The 23,755-nt window shown below is 32.3% G+C and overlaps 1 protein-coding gene across 1 annotated transcript in view; it reads right to left on the minus strand.

The window, feature by feature from the left end:
* The window catches only part of LOC119637818 (synaptotagmin-6), a 39,420-nt gene extending 18,884 nt beyond the window's left edge, over window positions 1-20,536 (minus strand). The window contains exon 1 of the mRNA XM_038034156.1: window positions 20,488-20,536. The gene's annotated coding sequence lies outside the window, so the exon portion shown is untranslated. The remainder of the gene's footprint in view (window positions 1-20,487) is intronic.
* Window positions 20,537-23,755: the final 3,219 nt, after the last annotated feature.

Raw genomic sequence — 23,755 nt, forward strand, 5'->3', positions numbered from 1 at the left:
TGGCATGTCGAAAAAACTTATATTGGTTTGCCAACGATCCACCCACCGAGTCGTATTCGAACTTCTTCAACCTTGCGCACTCGCGCGCTTGCCAAGCCGTGCTATACGGATCTGAACAAGTGGTAATGAAGAGGCGCCACGTCTAACGAGTGCGCTGTGTGTGGCACTCAGTTGCAACAATGTATCCTAGACAACTCTTGCAACAAGTGTCAAAAAAATGGCATTTTCAGTCAATTGGTGTTGCCACTTTAAAACAGTTAAACCAAAACCGACCATTGGGTCATCATCACCATAAGTCTCTGAAAGTGTTTAGTGGGCTTTGGCAGTAGACGTCTTCAAATATGCAATGGAAGGAATGAATTTGGAAGAGAAAAAATTTTCAGTATTTCATGATTAACGTCGGCGTACGCTGAATAAATCAACAATATAAAATATGAACAATATTAAAAGGAAAATTGCTATTTTACGTTAAGGAATGTCAAAATCATCGATTTCAACCGTTATGTACACTGGTATTTCCCATTTCTTTATTATTTTTACCTCTAGAAATCACTGGCTAAAATACATGCAAACACCTAATATTTCATTATTTTCGGATCCTAAATTAGTCTGGTTATACCTGTTGATCGGATCCTGATTGCTCTTTGCTGAATCAATTTATAAAACTTGAAGTTAAACTTCGCTCGTAACGAACGATATAACGAACATAAAACTGAAATTGCTAACAAAGTTTTTTTCCTAAATAATTTTCTAATAAAGTTGCCTCGAGCCGCTCGTAAGTTCCTATTTAACAAAAAATCGTCTGTTTTATATATTTTCACTTTCTGCTTGTAGTAGATACCACTTGAAGTCACATTAAATCATATATATGCATGTAAAGGCGCGTACATAACCATTCATTAACAGTAAATTTTTTCATTTGTAATTTTTTTTGTTATGGGTAAAATTTCAGAATAGTTCATCGATTTCACGTTGCTTATCTTAACAAAAATGTTATGATTTTTCATAGCACATGTATGTACGTATGAACATTTGCTCAGAAAAGTTCAGGAATATGTTTTTGCATGCGTTGATAAACGTTCACCAAAATTTCAGCGTTATTTAAAACGCAATTGCTGTTTAACAATCGTTTTAGTGAGGCAATGTGAGTGTTTTTGTGAAAATAAGAAAAGTTGAGTATCGCTTTACCATTAAGAATTGGTTTACGGAAGGCAATAAGCTCACAATTAAAGACGACTTTGGGTAGCTGAATTAAAACTTGGCCGTATTAGCTTAAATGATAATATCCATTGGGGCGTTCAAAAACTGCAGTCACCGACGAAAACATCGTTACGAATTGGTTTAAGGTTGAAGACAAATAATAAACGTATCCAAAGAATGTGTTTGTCACATTTTCAATTGCGGTTTAAGTATGACAAAGCTGACCGCATAATGGGCATTCTCTTTACCCATAATGGAACAAAAGCACTAATCCATAAGTCGAAGGCTACAAACGATGAGATCATTGTGTGACATGTGTTTTAAGAATTTCAACAAAAGGTTCACTAAAAAAATTTACCGAAAGATTAGAGAATCGTGGGACTAATTGTATCATATCGAGGAGAACACTATGTTGATGAATAAAATCAAACTTTTCAAGGAAAATGTTTCTTACTTACGTCACACAACCTATTCCAACAATCCTCGCGTATGTGAATGTAGCACAATCGTCTTATAATAAACTACATATTTCTGCCAAAGCAAAGAAAAAGAGTTGAAGATCGGCAAAAAACTCAAACTATTTTCAATGCATGACCAGAACAACAGTAATGCGATTAATGGAACACAAACCTATTGTCGATATGACATATTAAGGTCAAATTACTTTTGTTCCACAAATATGCAATGTTAATTATAATAAATTAAATGTTAATCATAGTTTTACATGTAAATTATAGTATAAGGATATATTTTTGAAGAAGTGTAATATGCGGAGACAAGACTGAAAACCTGAATCAGCCTGATCGATATGCAGTAAAGTTAACTTTGTTCGTCAAGTAACTTTTTATTTTTTTTGTATTTTCTTATAATAGGGTATCAAAAATTTTGATTTTTTCACATATAAAGGCTTAACACAGGCTACTGTACTTTAAACTTACCTACAGTTAATTTATATTTCAAATTATCGTTCCGGAGCAATGGTTACCATCAAATCCTACAAATTAGGCCGCACTGACATACAAGACTTACGTTTTATAAGAACAATTACATAAAAATAGCTGGACTACATATAAATTCAGACATTTCCTCAGTCTGGCAAAATACTTCTTTGCACTGATTTTGTGTGCAAATATTATCGATCGCAAATTTTTTTCATATCACCCTTCTTTCAAAGTATGCATGCTTATATAAGGCAGCACTCATAAAAATGGCTGGGTATAATTCACTTTTAATAGCATTTCGCCGGCATATTCAAGAAATGCGCAGCAATCGCACGCAGAGCAATGGATGGACAGATGAGCTTATCTCGACTCAGAGTCAGTTCCATTTACTAAAAGTTGAGCATCAAATCGTGCTGTGCGCTGTATATATATCTGCACTTCATATGCCTTTATCTTAATTGGTATAGGATGAAAACAAATTGTAGTAGTAGTGTAAAAAAAGGGCAGGCTAAAGCAAATTATTTCAACTTTTACTAAAAACAGTTCTTGACCATTTTTAGTGGAAAAAAAAAATTTGATTTCATTTTGTTGACATCAACTTGGCAAATATACTTACTGAAAGAGATGTCACACAAATGAAAACAACTGACAACAACGTTATCTTAAAAAACGCTAAGGAAAATAAGTACCTATCACTTTTTTATATCAAAATAAAATATGCAGAATTTTATTGCTGCAGCTTATGAATAATGAGCAAAATAGAAATTTTTTTGCTTTTGAGATTATTTTCAATGTTCAACATTTTGATCGTTGCAGCCAGGAGTATGCTCACCATAGACGTTAGATTGACGAGCCGACGCACAAGCCCGTAGGCATACAAAGAGTTACACGGATATGCTGAAATCGGTTGCAAGTTTTATACGAATCAGGAATTGAGAGAAAATTTGCAACTTCGTGGACGCCGATTGGCATGGGAAACAGGTTCACGGCACTACGTAAAGTAAGACCATTCCTGTTCTTAACGGCAAGAAATGAATATTGTGCCCATTACTCATAAGCCGCAGCAGTAACTATTTGCCGGTTCTATTTTAATAAAAAGGTAATGGCTATAGAATGTTCCGTCAAAGCCGGATATCCAAATTTCTTACATGCTTTTTGCTGAGATTAGTTTTTAAGCCACTTTTGACATTTAATTAAGGAGCTAGTGCTAGATAAAAAAAAACTGAAGAGTGCAAAGGGTCAGATATAACCTTTTCTATTGAAATATGCTGGGGAGTTTCGACAAGCTATTTGCATGAATGAAGAAATCTGTTCCTCTATCTGTCAATAGATAAAGAACAGTAGAAAATATTAACGCCGCTATCTCAAACAAATCTTCACGGTTCTTAGAGAGACCATTCGAAGTGTCCCGAGTCATTCAAGGTAACATTGTCCCGTAATCTTTGTGGCTAAAGCCTTTTCTCTTCTTCAGTATTCTACTTGTTTGCGTCTGCGTTTTTGGCAATGAACTTGGGAAAAATTACGTTGTCTAATGCGAATTGTACTCCATGCCCATGTTGTATTTCTGTATCTGGAAGAGTGAATTTTTTGAAATTTTTGTAACTTTGAACATTTTAATGAAAACGACAAGCGACAAATAATACAAAGAATCAAAGGCTAGCAAACGTAGTATGTATTGATCAAGAATGTTTACATATTATGTGTTTTCCGATAACAGAGAAGTCAAATAATTGTGGTATTGCTTGCAGATTTTGTGAATGTGCCTGCGTGATTTATAAATGTGTTAAAACGATTCCACTAATACGCGAACATAGCGCCGTACATACATGCGACAACGTATATGCGTAAAAAAAATAACCCATTTTCGTAGCTCTGGTTTTTTCAGGCAACCTTATCATAAATTTGACAACATCTACGTAATATATCCGTAACTATGTACGCGTGTTGCGAAAGTTATATACGATATCATATCTCTTGTTAGATAGATGACTAAGTCACTTAAATATTCTTGTGCGTATGTGCATGTGTCTGACAAATGGGTTACGTTTGACATTTATGCTTGCTGTCATATTGTATTTACACATTCCCGAACGTATTCTTGAATATTTGTATAAAACCGAACATATATATAAATAGGTATGCATATATATAAAGAATATGCCGTCATTGTTAATGATTAAGCTCGTATTATCTGCTGTAACTAACACAAGTAGTATAAAAGTTAATAACAATAGTGATAATAGCGTTTAGGCGACAGGATGTTGCCATTAAACGGAAACATCACTAGACAAATGTTATTAGAAAAGAAAAAGGAAAAAAAAAAAAGAATAAGTAAAAGCAACACATTATTTGAACCTATTTTTTTTTTCTTTTCTTTTGTTTCCGTTTTTCATATACAAGAGAGATAATTGGCTCCAGTTTCAATTATTAGAGAACCAAACAAGTAGAAAAAAAAATAAAAATTAAAAAATATATATTTATGTACTTTTTTTAATGTCAACAGCGATGTGAAGATCGAAAGTCAATAAATAAATTATCATTTCATAAACCCTTCATTTAGGAGATATTGTTATTGCTTTAATTTATCCAATATACCGTCTTTCCTCCGTATAAATGAGTCGCATTTATTTTAATAAATTCCGTCATTCCTTATACATAACACAGAAGCACTTACACGTATACACATTTTTACGATTATGTACATCTATTTATTTACACATATATACATATGTGTATGTACATTTATATAAATTAATATCTTTGCTATAGCCATATGCCTGCAGACAATTTGGAGCCCATTTTAATGGATCTAACTGTTTTATTTGCCCAATGGCGTATAACGAACGTGTTAATGGCATGAGTACACTTCTTAGCGCATATACGACGTATATTTAAAGTCAAAAATATTTTAAAAGCACTGGATACTATAGCACAAATTAACATACAGAACTAGCTTCAGCGATTTTGAAGAAAATTAAATGGAAAAATAAAATAAGTTCTCAAAAATAAAATAAGTACTAAACTTTCAAATGAATGTCTTAAATACATCGTCTTAGACGTACATACAATACATACAAATTTCATAGTTTACTATAATTTAGGTCAATAGGAGCAATTATGTACAAATTTTGTGGATGAATAGTAGCACGTTTTCGAAATTGAAGCTGAGTTCGATGTATGCTTAATAGATAACTTCACGACCTCCTATCGAGTATCTTTTACTGTTCTAAAAATCTTGTCGGGATTTTATTTCTTAAATTATATGTGTCTGGCAAGTTTTCAGATCAAAAACATATACATGTACGCAGTTCATTAGATTTCTTCAAACTGAAAAACTTACTCAAAAATATACATGCGTGCTTCGTTTTATATAGAAATTATTAACAAACAAATTTGAGACCGCCGATTACAGCTCATATCCGGCATCGCTTGCGACACCAAAAGGATTTGCGACAAGGTCATCGTCTTTTTTGGACCCATCTGTTCAGGATAATTTTCTAAAGCAATTTAAGAATGTCTTTCTATATGTTCGTCCGCCTATCTTATCTTTGTCCATATATTTATGCGTTCGGCATATATGCATGATAAAAATTTGCCTTATTAAATATTTCTCCACAAAAATCGTTGAAAAGTAGTACGTTGACGTAATTTGATACACGAGCAAAAAATAAGCTTTCATTTGGCAACAATCTCTAATTTGCTTTCCTTTGTGATGAAAGTTGGTCAAAAAAGTTATTACACTTAAGTTTGGACTGTACATGTGTACTTTTCGGATGCTTTCCGATATCATTTTTCTCATAAGAAATACGTCTTTACGTAATAGTCAGGCATAATTTTTGATATTTTATTTTTATATATTTTTTTAATATGACACATAGCTTAGGGTATATTGTCTATGTGTGCATAAGCATGATGATGATGGTTAAGAACGAAGACCAAGATACATTGATGGAGTCTAAAGGCAGAATGACCGATCGGGCATGCATATCATCTAACAGCTACAGACGAATTTTCGCCGAAGATTTGTATTAGATGAAATTGTGTAAAGTATTATACTACACTATAACATTTTAACTTATTTCGGAGCTTCCACAACTTTCAACTTGCTTTAAAGATAGAAAAGGAAATAGACGATAACGGGCGGCGAGAGAGAAAAACGAGGGGAGACAACTATGGGCATTCTTAAATTTTAGCTTGTGGACCTTAAATTAATAATATTGCGAACTTTCCGTTTTTGGTAACAATCTTGGCTAATTTTGGCCCTAATTCGTAGGAAAATTGTAACGAAAATTGTTTATAAAAATTGTAACGCAAAGAAGCCCTCTTTGACGAGAACAAAGAAATGTTAGAACTAGCTCACTGCATTACTGCAACAGCGAGTATAACAATTGTATTTCTTTTGCTTTACACTCCATAAAATTTAATAAAATCTTTTAATGACGAATGCTTGATAAAAAATTTAAAAAATCAATTCTTTTCAAATATTAAATTATTTGAGAATAGGAAAGTCATATAAACATGAATTTAATCTCCGAATAAATAAAAATTTTATCCCAAAATTTTACATTAATGTTGTGGTATGAGGATAGGAAAAAAATTTTCCTGAAAATATTTAAAATCATTTTCTGTTTCGTTTCTCACGTGTATGATCCGAGAATATACATTCACTTTGTTATATAATTTATCATAGGACGTCTTGCATCTACCAATATTGGTTAACTTCACATATTAATCTTTTGGTACAGAGGCTATGGCTGGACAAGGTAAAGAACATCATTTCTTCTCATCCATCATAGGCTGATCTAAGAGAATTAGGTAAACATTTACGCCTTTTTAATTTGTTACATGCTTTATTTCTGATGACGATCTGACACATACGTCTATCGATCTGCATAAGTGCTATAAGCACTATCGGGCAATGCAAGAATACTTATTTTGATATATTCGGTCTAATAGTTTCACAGATATGTAGGATGTCTGATAAAGTTCCCGTGCTAAACTTAATGATCATAACACAAAAGTTCAAGAATAGTTTTTTTTTGCTTGCGATGCCAAGTACTCATCAAAATATAAGATACTTTAGATGTACGGTTGCCCTTCTTAAGGTCTTTTTGTGAAAATGAAACATTTGAGTATTGGATTGCCATTAATTTGATCATTTATCTTCGGAAGGTAGCTCAAAATTTCAGAAAAATTGAATGTGCGGTCTTCACGGGTCTCCTACACCCTTAATTACCGCGGTGGGATTTGCAAAAGTTAACAAGGGTCGTATCAATTTGGATGACGATGAACATTCAGAATAACCAAAAACTGGAAGCATTGCCAAAAACATTGTTCATTTTCATCAAATGGCTTTGTACGACAGTCGAATTAGGGTTAGAAAGATCATCGCTCGTATTGAGGCAAATGCTTCAAATCTTAAGAGCCTTTAAGGGCCAGAATGCTGCATACAGTGAAGTTATAAGTTAAGCTGCACCACTCATCGTATTCCCAGGTCTAAATTTCAGCAACTACTAATTTGGAATAAATAATGATCTCACTGTGTAAATTCAAACGTATTTTTGAGGTTTCAAAAAATCTTTCTATAAAAATGAATGAAAATAAATTTAAAGAAAATATGTTTTTTCTTCTTAGGTTGAAAATCATCGGAAAACAATCCTCATGTATTGACATATTTTTAAATATTCCAAGCCAAGTTAGCTGCATTTCTCAGTATTCCTGCCTTTTCATTTTTTCTTGCAAAAATTTTAAAAGTTCCCTCATAGAGCGTAATAGTATTGGATGGAAGCGATATGCAATTGTTAGTAACTCGTAAATTAACAAACATCTGTTTATATTATTAGTTATCACTGAAGAGACTGTTGGAAGCTTTTATTAGAATGTTAGAGCAGAATAGTGATTTTTGTCACCTCCCCGGCATTCACATATTTTCACAAAAAGTGATCTATTTTCATTAGATAGACGAAATTGTTTTCTGTTGTATAATTATTGTCATGTAAATAAAACAATTCAGAATTTCTCATCTCCAAGTATACATCATGGGCTGTTTGAAGAATATTTTTAAGAGTGTTCCAATGACGAGACCAAACTGATGTACTCTGTCTTTTAATCGAATGTTAACATAACCTCATTTAAAAATTGTACATCCTATGTCTATAGACCATACATAATATATGATAGACAAAGACTCTTAAGGTAGAAACACTTTGTATTTTATCGATCGATTCAAAATCATTTGTTGAATCTTTTTGTCTGTTCGTCGGTTTTTCTGTCAATTTGTCTATCAAAGCGTCGCGCATTTTGGCATAATTTTAGGAAATTTGCTGCGCTGATGTATTTTGCCCCAAGGATGAATTCTATTAACGCAATTTCTTGGGCAATGTCTGAAAGATATGTCAAAATATGCAATTTTCAGTTTATTTGAAGAAAAATCGATGGATCGGATGCGCAAATTATTCAAGTTCTCCCCGTATAACGGTGTAATCTATGAAAAGTAAACTTTTACATTGTAAGCAGGCCTAAATTTTACAACGTAATCAAATTCATAATACATGTATATGCTTAACATAAAAATTAATTGTACCAAAATTTGAACAAACTAAACCTACTAAGTTGCCCATCATGGTACGTCTTTCTCAGGTAACAATGTTCCATTTTTACTGCTTTATGATGGAAATAGATGAAGAGAATCAATTTCGATGCATTTGGACGCATCTACTTACGATTTGTGCAAAATATATGCATTTGCATAAAGCAAGTCTCAACTATTTTATAAACACATTCAAACTGTTTTGAATCGAGGAGGCAAATAAATAATTAGAACTGTTGTATAAACGGTTCAAAGAAAGCCGAGAATGGCTTGAAGACGATGAGCATATCAGACGACCATTCATGATAGTCACTTCAAACAAATCAAAGATGCGGTGCTCAAAACATGTCGATTAACAATTAGGAGCCTTGTTGACACTGTTGGCATTTTAACTGGATAACTCAATAACATTTTAAAATATATTTTTGACCTGAACTGCGTCAAACATCATTTAGTACCAAAAATCCTCAATTTCTATGAAAAAGAGCGCCGCGTTAAAGTCTGTGACGAGGTAATATCTAACTATCAATCGACCGTGAAGAGCATTATGACAGGTGGCGAGACTTGAGAGCACGCATACGGCCTGGAAGCAACTAATCAATCGGATGAATATCGATAACGTGCCATCTCACACGACGTTGATTCTTCAAGACCATTTCGTTGAAAATTCAATCCACATCATTCCACAACCATCGTCTTAACGTGAGTTAGTCCGATATGACTTCTGGTTATTTCCTAAATTGAAAAGGACACGTTTTAACTCGATTGAAGAGATACACGTTGAATCGCGGAAAGCTTTGAAGACCATTCCGGAAATCGACTGTAAGGACCGGTTTGAGGGTTGAAAAATACGTTCGTATAAGTGTCTAGTATCTGAGAAGCATTACTTTGAAGGCAACGAATCGATTTTGAACAATAGATAGATTTTAAGATCGCAAAATATTTTAACTTTTTTAATCATTTTGGACACGTTCGTTACACTCCCACTTTTAAGATCTGTCGATAGGATTGAACTAGAGCCATTTAAATTTTTAACATTTTTTTAAAGTTTTTGTGAATGAATTTCAACTGTAGAAAGATATGACAACGGACGTGTATGGTTAGACGGTGTCAGAACGTCACTCTACCGAAGAAAAAATGTATTTTATGGAGTTTCTTATTCCTTCTTTCCCTTCATATTACAAAGCGAACTTTGCGATTAATAAGTATAGTAAAAATATAGATTGAATTCGAGTGATCTTGAATGCTTTGTTGTTAAAAGCGGCCTCTTCATGAAAAAATCGTTATTGATGGATAATTTGAAATGTTGATCCTCAAGAACCGTTATATCATAATATATTTTATAAATTCCGCGCCGAAATAACATGTGGTTGCGCCAATTTACGAATCTTTTGTTTAAAGAAATTTATGAAAATAGCTTTCGCTTCGCTTTGCGAAACCCAAAGTATAATACGCTCTGCTGAGCTCTTTTAAATACATAGCATAATCTTGGAGAATTATATTTGTTTCGTAGTTTTGTAACGTAATCGTTTCCAATTTGATCTGTTATAAATTAATTTGTCGTTGCAGGACCAGGCCCATTTGCAAACTTATTTCTTAAACTTTATATCTCAATATTTGAATGTTAGAGCATTTCATCTGAACTGACAGCGGAACGGGAAAAGATATATAACTGGATGTATTCAAAATCAAACTACTTCGAAAATATACTTGATACTTCCTAGCATATTATTAATATATGTACGCAAACATATAACACATGTATAGCAAACTTTCTACGAAAAGACAAGAGATTTGTTTACCGATCAAGCCAACTAATAAGGCTACAAGCCGATCTCAGCATTCTGGCCCACTCCTTTTGGAGTTGCTTGTAACGTACTACCGCAACTTATCTTTCTTTAGGCACACTAGTCGCATTTGAAACAACTTCAGTGGTTCCTATCTCCTGACGCTTTCCTTTCCTGTTTCATTCTCCCTCTGTCTATAATCATTCGCGACTGTCAATAGAAAAATAAAATAAAAAGTGAAAAATCCTCACTAGTCTTTGATGTATTTTTTCAAGTGTTACAAAAAAAATGAATATATTCATACTACGCCTCCCTATGGTTGGAGTATTGTAAATGGATCGTAGTCTAAGCTTAATCATCTTATCGTAGTGAGAAACTTTGAAAACAAAACTTTTCCTAAAGAAATTTAATTTTAAAATTAAACATAAAAGAAATTGTAGTTCTTGTTGTAGAAGGACGAGAGTCGTCATGTATATTATATTTATTTATATAACAATTTTTTAACAATAATCAAGCAAACGAATGTACAAATAGCAGACGTGCACATGGAAAACTAAAGGGTTTAAATCTTCTTACTACAAATGCGACGATGCCTTTCTTTCAGTTTTTCTTTTGTTTGCTTTTCTTTTTTTTTTTTTCTTTTTTTGTTATGTTTGCACACCACACAACACGTACAGACATGTGCACAGTAATTTTTATGCTTTGCAAACACATTTTCAATAGTTTTTCGCACAATCAGAAAATATTTCTTTCTCCACATGATAGACTAATAATTTATTGAAATTTCGCAGACAGTAAGTAGTTGGCATGTCTGTTACGTATGTGTGTGTTTATTTGCTTTTGTAAAATATACTCTTCTGCACATTTTATCTGATCCAAACCGCAAATAATGTCAAATAATGTTATGTTGTCGTGCACAGAAATCAAAAGATTCTTGCCGACATTTTGATAGGTGAAGAAAAAGATCTACTTTCGCTACCTTATAGATAACAATGTATACTTATGGAATTGAGTGAGCGTAGTAAGAAAGAAAAAGAGAAGAAGACGAAATTATCAAGCAAATATATGAAAATTGCTTAATATTTTCTTTTTATTAATGGCTTGACTATGATTTTATACCTATACATATAGGGTGTAAGTAAATCAAAACAAGCAAGAATGCTGTAGTCTGACAAAGCCGAGCATTAGCTATCCTACCCCACTTTACTTAATACAGCCATTAAATCATTTTCGAAAAAGTATACATTATTTTTATGTAAACGTATAATTGTTACAAAAATCCTTACATTGGGAAAATATTTATTTATATTATATATTATATATTCTTGATCAGCATCAAATGCTGAGTTGATGCCCGTCTAGCCGTCTGTCTGTCTATCTGTGTTATGTCTGTTGTAAAGATTCTCCTTGAAGCTGTCCACTTCAAATTAGGCAGAAGTGGGGGAAGTTCTTGTACGCAAATTGGTATTGAAAACGCGCAAAATCGGCTGAAGAACCCATTTACTGTACAGAATCCGTAAAGTGAGGACACCCCTGTTTTCTAAAAGGATTTTGGAAAATTTTGTTTTTTTCTTATTAAGCATGAACTATAGCAGATAAATTCACAACAATTTAAACGAATATGAGCAATGTTGTATTACCTCTACAAAAACGGAAAAAATTTTATAACGCGTCATAATTTAATTTTTTTTTTTTTTTTTAAAACTCTATAACGCGGCGAAACAATTTTCAAAAAACCCAGAATGGCAAGCCGATTTGCGTCTTTGCAGAGAGAAAGTAAGAGAGCAAATTAATTAATTATTCGTTTGCTTGTAATCTTGCGTTGATTATATATACATTATATATGCTTATCCGCGATGAGATGAGGTTTTGAACTTCAACTAATTGCAACGAAAACAACCAATTTGAAGTTAAATGTATGCTTCTGTTAAACAACAAACAGATTGACAGGAAAGCAGGGAGAGATATGGCTAAATTGATTCCGTTATTCCCAACAATTGAAATTATATGCATATATATACTTCATTGCATCTCAAATTCTATACATTACAAAAGCATTTCACAAATGTAATAGAATTCCCAATGGTGGGCTTTTTTCTTTGACTAACTTTTCGTTTTACAATTAGCGCGCAAAAAGTAATTTCCCATTAAGTCGTTAATTGTCGGCAGATTATTTGATAATTTTTATTATATAGCTACTAAGATAGATAGATGGGCAGAGAATCGTTTTTTTATGAATATATTTTATAAAGCTAGGTAAATTATAGCCCGAAATTAATAATAGAGATCTTGGTTGCCTAGGCGAAAGCTAACATTGATCTGAAAAGCAAACAATTTAGTCAATATTAAATGAAAATGTTCACGCATATGCCGATTGTGAATAAAACCAAAGCACAATTGATGTTATTCTTAATTTTTTGACATGGACAAAATTACGAACTAAAGGCAAAAGGAAAAATAAGAAGTAAGAGTTGTATTTACTATGAAAACAACAGAAGATTAAATTGCCGCCGTACGCAAACAGAGGGCGAGGTGCAGAGAAAATCCTTTAATACGACATGAGAATTTTAAACATTTTATACTCGTTGAAATAAATGGGGTAAACAAATAATAGTAATAAAATAATAATATTGATAATAATAACAATAATATCAATGAGTACGAAACCGATCAAGTAGACTCAGCATATAGATTATATTGATAGATTGTGTGTGGCCTAAAGGCGGTTTTCAACTTGAATGATTTCTCATATAATCCCCATATAAATGTATTCGATATGGTGTGATTGGAAAATAATTTATATCTTTTTCATTACAGTTTGTTAATGCGCTGCAAACGCGCATTTTTCAACAAAAATTACTTTTTCAATTAAATTGCTGCAGAGCGGCAACGATTTCCTTTTTCGAAAATTGCATCGAAAAAACCCATATAAATGCATGTATGTATGTATGTATGCGAACATTTCTAGATATTTAAATAGGGTGTCCCAAAATGTTTGAATTAAGTAAACACAGAGCTTTTTCTTTAGTTGTAATATTTTTATTGAGCCATAATGTACATAGGATAACATTATGTGGGGAATAACAAATCGGGCTAGCGGCCTCCGCGACTTTGCTGGCTCTTTTATCGAATTCTGATGCCCGAAACGTGACCGACCAGGGAATGTGGCATACAATTTCATGGAACGTATAGTATGTGACACCGTCCTCTTGAATTTTTATGTTGTTCGCATCAATACGTAAAAAGAACTGGATTATCACAGCGCGACATCGAACACCAGTAACAGTCACCACTTAATCAACCTCATTTTCGAATAATTATGAACAAACTTTCATTATTTTTGAAATATTGTTTAACAATGAAAACGCGTTGCTCTATATCTCTTGGTAATGCTCCATTTTTACTAACCCGAAATTGTCAGCTGTCAACTGCTTTCTTTTTCGCAACACTTATCCGCATAAATGGCGGCAAATTCTAACCTTGCTTATATTTTGCGACACCATACGTAAACGAGGCGTGTTCAAAAAAAAAAAACTGACTCTTTATTTTTCGTATATAAATATACAACATATTTCATATTAAAATTCGAAAAATAAATGTAATACACGCATGTATTTTGTCATCTAAACTGAGACTTAATCGACTGCCATTTAATAAATTCTTGGAAAAATGATTTTTCGAATGTAGGAGAAGTTTTTTGCTTTCAGGCTAGTTATCATGTGAAATATTTGTTCGTAGACGAGTTGGAATACATGACGTAGCCAATTTTTATTTACATATATATGTAAATCGAATCTATAAAACTTTATGTTGCTTGCGGTTGCTACGATAGAATACAGTACAGGACAACAAAATGAAGAAATTGCGAGCAACATACATGATGCATGGTCACTAAGTTTTATTTAGTCACCGAAGGATAAGGGGTGCATTTATTTTGTGAAAATGTTTGCGAAACTCAAACAATCCCATAAAGTGTTTGTATCCTTGATTAGCATGAAAATCTCAATTGATTCAAGGACGTCTGTACGGTATCCGCCTGTTTAATGTCCGTAGTAAACACTCCGCCGGTAAGCTATCAATTTCAGCTTCGTTGAAAACTTTGAAAGTTCTTGCAAGCAAGTTGATGTTGAAAATGGGTCATATCGGTCGAAGACAACAGCTCGATAAAAAAAAAATTGTTTCATTGTATTGCCCATTAATTATAAAGTACAACAGATAGAACTATAAAAATTTGAAAGAAGCCGTGGATACAAAAGCTTCGACCATAGCCGAATATAATTTTCTTATTTGTTTATTTCGTTACTTTATGGTTGCTATCTTTTAAGTGGCCTTAAGTTTTCAATATGATTTATAGACAGCTTGTGTGATAACTTATGGAGAAATGTTTGAATATCTTCGATTAGCTTTTAAACAGCGTTTGCTTTTTGATCAAAAATAATATAGCAACGAAATCAACAAAAAGAATTAAAAATGGCATGAATGCTATGCATTGTTGTACAGGAAGGTAACTAAAGACAAAAGTGAAAAAAAGAGCGAAAAGAAGAGATGGCTTATCGCCGACATGAACGATATGTTATTTTCAGTTTAATTTTTTCTGTTACGATAACAAAACCTTTATAATAAATGCCATTTTATAAAAATTGTATTAAATATGACTGGGCTTTTTGTTTATGTACAAGTATATGTATCTATGTATAAGCAATTGTTCTCTTCTCAGGTTGTTTTAACACAAAATGCTCTCTCAGAAAACTTTTCACATTATTTAGATTTCTTAATCCAAACGAAACGGAAAATATCCCAATTTAATAATAATATTCCGCGTCGCCTCTTCGGGCTTTACAAACGTCGAATTTGACTCTATGTGAATCTAAAGAGAACCTTTAACATTAAAATAAATGTACAAAATTGAACGGAAAGTAAATGGCTAAGGAAATTATTGTCGACTGTGGCCGAATTGTTAGTTTGAAAAAAAAAAAAGTTATGAAATATTAATACACTATAATACCGGATGTGTGTGTCCAAGTTTTTCCATTTCCATGGATGTCGCTGTCTCTTTTTATAGTTTTGTAGATATGTTTTTCGCTTTTGAAAGCAGATGCCTTTTTATTTTATGTCACATTGTAGGCGTGTTCGTCGAACGATTTTTGATCCATTTCCAATACTAAGTTGGGTGCCTAAACTTTTAATGTTTTTACCAAATTTGAACTTGATATCTTAGTTTATGATTCCGATAGAATGTTTACAACATATGCATGCAGACATGTAGGCAGAACCAATTCGCAATTCAATATATTCTGGGAAAGAATATCTATGCTTTATACGGGTTAGCTCTAGTTACCTTATGGGTGTTATAAATAATTTGATGAACTCCAAGTTTTATTTATAATACAAAATTTGTTATCGAAAAATAAAATTAATATTAAGAACCGTTGATTGCAAGAGAAATGAAATTCAGAATAAAAATAGGAGTACATCGACATAAACAACGTATTTACGTTAATTGTCGCCCAACTAACTTTAGTATACCTTTCCAATTACTTAATAAAATCTTGTTCCAATTTTCTGCAATAATATGCGTTTTCGTCTTTTTCAGTGTAGTAATAAAATATAAAATATATATAAATTTCTGATTAGCATATCTGTCTCCCTGCTTTGACAGAAGCGCCTTTGTGCTGTAGCAAATGCTAGGTAGACGGTCCGGTTGCGCTTCGAGGTAAATCTCGTGTTCCATTTATTCGATAATCTATTTTTACTCACGTGAAGTTAGCCCACTGCACGTAGCCCACATTTTTGTCTTCGCTAAAAGGTGCGTTATCTTTACATCATCCAGCTAAGGTAATTGATAATTGAATGATATTGAGAAGGAATAGCAAAATCAAAAACAAAAAGAAAGCTGAACAAAAACAGAAAACACAAACGTAAATAAAGAAAGAAATCACACTTGAGGTTATAAAAAATTAAAACTGAAATGTATTCTTGCTATCTACCATATAGTGTATGTACACCTTCAATGAAAAGTTTACATTATAACGTGTATTGTAAAAAGTTTTAAACGACGCTAAAAGACACTATCAGCAAAACCTAATTTTGTTATTCTGTCTAGGATTTATTATCCATATATACACTCTCAAATACGTGTGTAGAATACTATTAGTTGCAAGAGTAGGGATAGAGGTTCTCTAAAATCTATCAAAAGTCTGCCCTTGAGTAAATTTCATAAAATATTTTATAATTCATTTAGTATACTATTTATATGGGTAGGGCATATTTGAGGCGATTTTGGGGGTGATGAAAGAGCGATTTAGTACTAGAGTTAGGTTTTACTGATAGTTTTTACTATACTGTAACTGAGCATCAGGCGCTTAATTTCTTAATATGTGTGCTCGCTTCCTAATACTTTTTAATTTTAATACTCATTTTATTTGTTTTTTTTTTTTTTTTTTTTTTTGTACTTCGCAATAAACCGTAAACCGTAGTGCAGACATTTTTCGCAAAGACACAAGTCTTAAAAAAATTTGGACTATCCTCACTATGGTTTTTAAGATGAAATTTTGCTTAATTTAATTGTAAACTCAGTCTCGATTTTCAAAATATACAAATTTCTTGACAACACAACACCAGCGACAGTTGCGCAGTAATTTTAACTTTAATTTAAGAGAAAATATTCTACTCTTTTTGGCTTTTTTTTTATATTAAATACAATTCAAAATAGCATATGCATTGTGCACAATGCTGTAATAAAGATTCAACTGAATGAAGCTATTAGAAAACATTTAAAATTGTAGGTCAAGCTACAACAATATTGAATAAACATTGAAAATGAAAAGTTTTGAATAAGACAAGGGAACAACTTTAAAAATGTATAATAATAATAAATAAATAAACAAAAGAAAACGGAAAGGAAACTATCAACATATTAACGAAACGTAAGGCGATTATGATATTCAAAAGAATGGTTTGACATCAATGACGTGCGTTAATTATATTAAGGGATGACATAATACAGGATAGGAGATCGCTAATATATAGGCGTTAACTGGTTTATGGTTAATGCTATTGTACCCTCCACTTAAATCGGTGTACATCATTTCGGCTTGTGAACCTTTGAAGAAGAGCTTATGAATGTTTAACTAATGAATTTTGAGGATGCTGTTAGCACTTGAATTAACTGTCAGAAAAGCCTGCTGATACGAAGTTGACGTGTAAAATATTCGACAAATTGAAATGCTTTCGGGAAATAAATTTCAATAAATTTGGCTACGCCAACGTAGTCTTTTATTCCAAATCGGATTTTTAACACTAAACGACGGAAGCCGCACACAAAAATTGCAAATAAACATATTTTTCGTTAAAAATTTAAAGGTTTTTCAACCATCACTCCTATATCATTGAACTAGTCATGACCATTGACTACCGAAGATAATGAAAATGTTTTTAGTGAAGTTTTTAATCTGCATATGAGTTTGTTTTTTTTACGTTTCTTGTCGTATTTTACGGATGCTGGTTTAAATTTAAATTGACATTTAAGTAAAAAAGCAACTTTATTTTAAAAAATTTTTGATGCTCTCGGTTCGTTTTTCGTATTTTTTAAACAATATCGTATTGTATGCGTAATATGCAAGCGTTAAATTTTAACTTAAAATTATAGCGCAAAATGCATGAGAACGGACCTAACACATAAGTACGTCGGAATATGTAATGCATTCTAACTAGCATCAAAATGACATTCACATAACATATCGAAAAGCAAATATAATTACTGTACAATTTTAGAACTATATTAAACTTAGTACAAAAAACCGTAGCGCATACGTAAAGCCATAACCTATAAAGGTACAAGAAGTGTATATGTTTTGTATATATATATATATATATATATGTTTTTAGAAACTTGTAAAACGATTTAACCGACTTTTTAAAACTTAAAGAGAATAAAGAGACAAATCGAGGTTAAGTTTGGGTTAGACAAAGTCTTGCGTTCAAGAAACATGGCTAAAATGAATTTCTCCGTTCATGCTGTTGTTATACACTTAATAACATTTTCGATACCTGCGTGAAAGACGAAATTCCGTATTTTTGTTGTTTACTATTGTTTACTGAAACAATGCAAATAAGTTTAAAAAGAACTCTTAAGCAAACACTTTTTTCTTTTTATCTTTCGATGAGGCGTATATTTATTTTCTAACTTTTGCAACATCCTGAAGGAATCATCAGAGACTCCACAAGGTATCTTTGAATACCTCTGTTTTTCAAAGTGAATAAAAGATTGGTTTTTTGCTTATTACTCATAAACTACGGCAAATAAGTAACGCATATTCTATGAGCGATGCTGTAGCATTCGTGTACAAAAATGGAAAAGATTGACCACGCCTACTCAATTTTGTAGTTCAAAATAAAAATTCTCATTTTGAAATAATATTAGAAACTTCATTATGAAAGTTTACCTTTCTTTCATAGGAATAGAAGGGGATTTAAAACATTGGCTTATTCGATCCTATTTACCTAGTAAAAGTTTTTTCGAGAAATTTTAAAAATTCGCCATTTTTTTCATAAAGTGTGGAGAGCAATCGTAAAAATGATACGATAAGGCTAATTCTCGGTCCAAAAGGCGTCAATATACCAAATTTGGTTAAAAGACTTTAAAAATTGCGACCTGCGCGTTCAACACAAGAATAAATGAACACGCTTATAGACACGTTTAAATCGTTTCAGAAAATTATTTTGAATTAGCGATACAATAAAAGGTCTGGGTATTACTTACATACGGCGAGTGGTGTAGAGTAGAACGACTCTCGCTTCAAACTAATTTTTTGAGACGAGAGTAAACAATAACAACACATTAATTGGAGAAATTTGGTGTTTAACAAAGGATTTTCCATATCGAAGCATTACATTATACCCATCACCGTTATCCTAAAAAAGACATAAGAAGTAAAAGCACAAAATTTTCTGTTTTGCTCTATAATATGGAGCGGGCGCAGTTGATTTCTTCTATTTTCGAAATAAAAGTTTTTGTCGTAAAGGCATGTGGGCGTCGTGCTTTAAAAAGTTTAGGTCAATTTCAAATTTGTAGGCGATATCTTCATTCTCGCTAACGAGAGAATGTTTACCAGAAATATTACAAAGTTGCGCAAACAGACAGATGGACAGATGAATAGACGGATATCTCTAGGTGCGTTCCAAATTTGAAACCAGCTAAGAATTAATATAGTTTATAGAGTTTCTGAAGCACTTTATTAATACAGTATTATATTGGATAGGCGTGGTCATTTTTGTGGACGAATGCTGCACCATCGCCCATAGAATCTGCATTTAAATTTTTGTGCATTTTTTTGCCGTAGTTTATGAGTAATGGGCCAAAACCCAATTTTTCACTCCTGTTGAAAAAGAGAGATGTTCTCAGTTTACGTGGTGCTGTGGGCGTGTCTTTCGACCTATTTCGCCCATTTTCAATAAAAGTCTACGTGCAGGAAATTCCATTGTTTCTGGCAAATTTTGAGTTGATAGATTCATTTTTACGCCCAGGAGAATGTTTACAACACACATTACACAGACGGACAGACAGACATGCTTAAATCGATTTGGAATTTGATGCTGATCAAGAATATAGATATTTTGTGGGTTATCTGATGCTTCCTTCTGGGCGTTGCAAACATTTTGACAAAATGAATATACCCCTCATCCTTCGGTGATGGGTATAATAATATAAATATAACTAAGGGAGCGAAATTAGAAGAATTTTTAAATTTATATGCAAGCAACAATGAAATATAGAAAACATGTTTGTATATATATATATATACATATATAATTGATGAAAACATACAAATTCATCTGCATTGTTGTTCGTTTTGCGTTAACTTACACTAACAAATGCTGATTATGTACTCAAAGACATATCCGCTTATATAGAAATAAAATATAAATATGTTATGTACATGGTTTTCCATTTTCATAAGTTGTTACTTACGGTACCGCTCGGTGTACGTATGAGAGAGAACGGTTTATGCCATAAACAATATAAAACATCCACACATTGTGCACCGTATGGCAATGTAGGTATGTGTGAGTTTATGTGTGCATTTATTAAAACTAAAAGAAGAAGGCAAAAAAGAAGAAAAAATAGGCAAATAAGGAAGAGATAAAAAGGAAAGAAAAAAACTCGTACGGAAAAAAAGGCAACAAGGAAAACTCAAAAATTGATAACTCAAAGAAAAAGATAATGCGTAAATAATGACAATGCAATGATGATGGGAGTAGCAAGACTTCGATGCAAGTGTCATACATTGTGTAACTCCCTTTGCGTCCTTGCCAAGTTATGGCATCATGCATCCTTCACTATTTGTGTTACTTCTCTATTTTCTTTTCAACTCACTCTTATTTTGTTTCTCGTAATCTATACATAGCAAAGGAATCCAAAGGTACATATATTTTTTTTCAAATTGCAAAACAATTAAAGATGATATTTTGACTTCCAGATAAATTGAAATGGAAAAGTATGCAAATTTGGAAATCGCAGTCTGTTCGTTTCAATAACAAAATCGCATTATATAATATCGAAAACACAATATGTTTGATGTAATCCACATCAGACCACTGTAGTATTTTCCATTTTTCTTTCCTAATGGCGCTTTTTCTACTGAACCACTGCCCTCGTATGTACTGTGTTGATTTCAAGAATGTCATAGTTATGTCAACAGTTGTAGCACTTGATCTCCTTTGGGGATCCTATTTCCTCGATTTCTTTAAAGTTCTAGATCTTTTGTTCAATAGACCATTTCCCATTCGAAATCTATTTTGCAATTTTGGAGATATTTTGATGAAATTTGATGCAGTGACGTGCTTTGACCCAAAGACGAATGCTACGGGTTCAGATCGCTTCATTTTTTCGTAAATATTCTGAGAAGTCGTTATATGGGAAAAAATTATAATTTTTAATTAAAATTTCTCGGGGAAAATGGTTAAGTAGTAGTATTTCGGCATTCTAAATTGGTGTGAAAACTTTCGACCGGCTGGGTCAATTTTAGAACACTCTCTCATATAACGAAATCTAAAGTTCATACGACAGAGAGACATAATTTGCAATTCTTCTTGATAAAAATTAGATCATAATAGTAATTTAAGATAAAAAAATTAACTGTATCAAATATGGACCATCTCGACCTATTTGTTGACTCTTACTTTGTATAAGGATTTTCTCGAAAATTTATCCTTTATAGGTCAGAAAAGTCGAACTTTTAATATATGGTGGTGCAAATTGACCCATAATAATAATTTCATACAAAAATAAACTCTCCAAATTTTGAACCATCTATGGCTATTTTTGGATCCAGCTCTATGTAAACATTAAACTTGTATTACATAAGGTTGCGTCTTAATCCTGTTTTCCCATAAGTACGCACTTGAAAAATATGCCTTTACATAAAAACAAGATATAATTTTTGTGTTCTGTAATAAAAATAAGCATTGTGTTAGACAATGTGGTGTAGCGCATTTAATGGTTGGCTTTGCCCGACTATAATATTCCTACTTTTTTTCTTCTTTTTTTAAACAGTAGATATAGAAGATTCGACTATAGTTAAATATAATTTCCTCAATGGCTTAAGTATGTATGAAAAGTCACCTCTTACACAATCTAGGTTCGATTGTATCAAAATGACGAGACTTTAAAGGCCTTTATTACGAATTCTATATCTCTATTTATGTAATGATCTCAAATGAATATTGAAAATGATGCTCGAAGAGGAGCATCCTTTAGAGGAAGCTTACTAATGCAACAGTCAATCAAATGTAAGCAACGTAATTAAGTTTACATTTGTTCGTTAGATCTGCAGCTCAAATTTCCATGTGTTATAAATAAAATCGGTAAATATTCTAGCAAATAGCAAGTATTACCTGTGACACACGGGAGAGTATCACACGATTATATCATATTGTTAGTATATAAAGCGATGCTCTTTAGATACATTTTGTAGTAGTGCATACATGCACATATTGTGGCGTTTATTGCTATTGTTATCTGTACATTTTAACGTTTGTCATCTATACATGGTATTAATGTCAGTAACACACGGTGATTGAGTATACGGTATTTTTTCCTTCTTTTTTTATTATCAATCTAAGTCATAATGATGATAATAGTGATAATGATTATTACCCTATGCAGACATTTTATGCTAAGCAATTTGTCATCATTAAATGTGAAAGAAATGCAACAAATTTTATATAACGTTGCAAATAAGAGATCAATTTTCAAGATGAGCTTGCCTTAGTATATATAATTGTGTTAGTATATATAATTTAAAAATCTTCAAAATCACTTCTCTCTCTTGGTAACGTTAACCAAATTGAATTTAATAACAAGTTTGTACAAGCTAATATGACGCCAATTTTTATGACTATCAGTGAATTGTTTGGCACATCTGCTCTTTCTTGCTAGAAGGTTTGCATGGAATGGAAACTATGAAAGAAAAGACTATAAAGTAATGTCCTCCGACGTATACGATTGTGGTTGAGATTTTTAAATTTATGCAATTAAGGTTATTGCCGGGAAAGGGTAAACAGGAAATATTTCAGTGATTGATATAATTATATTATCTCATTTGTTTTCAAGGTATCTCATATCACGTCAAATAAATTTCAAAATATGTGTTTAACATAAAAATCAATTGTACGATCGATATCAGTTTAGCACACATTCATTAAATGGGATTTTGCATAATAAGTCCACAATATGAATCTGAATGGCATACCTGACTCCGCATATTTACAATCTAACGTAAACATAAGTATTCAACAGCGAATGTCAAAGTATTTTCGAATACTTAATATAAATCGCTGCAGAGAAAATGATTTTATCCGAAGATTGTGGTGGCAATATAATAAGAACTATAACTTGATTGAGTTTGGCACGTGGGCGCTTCTCTCATAAAGTCGAAGATTATTAAACATACAAACGCTCTGCAAAGTAATGTTTTATACGTTTTTGTTGCTGATCAGATGAACCATGTTGTACCTAATAGTTGAGAGGCCATATCGATGCTGTAAGACGGTGGTCGGAAGGGGACGAAATGTGCGACAAAGGTGTGCTATACGCAGATAGCAGCTCTTTGGATAATAACACAATAATCTCAAATTTGAAACGTTGAGAGTATACTTTATATAAATAATTTGCTATATAGATTGGAAATATTTTTATATACATATTTTTGCAAACATATTTTTTGCAAACGATCAAA

The sequence above is a fragment of the Glossina fuscipes genome, unplaced genomic scaffold (genome assembly GCF_014805625.2).
Source record: "Glossina fuscipes isolate IAEA_lab_2018 unplaced genomic scaffold, Yale_Gfus_2 61, whole genome shotgun sequence".
Taxonomy (NCBI): Eukaryota; Metazoa; Arthropoda; class Insecta; order Diptera; family Glossinidae; genus Glossina; species Glossina fuscipes.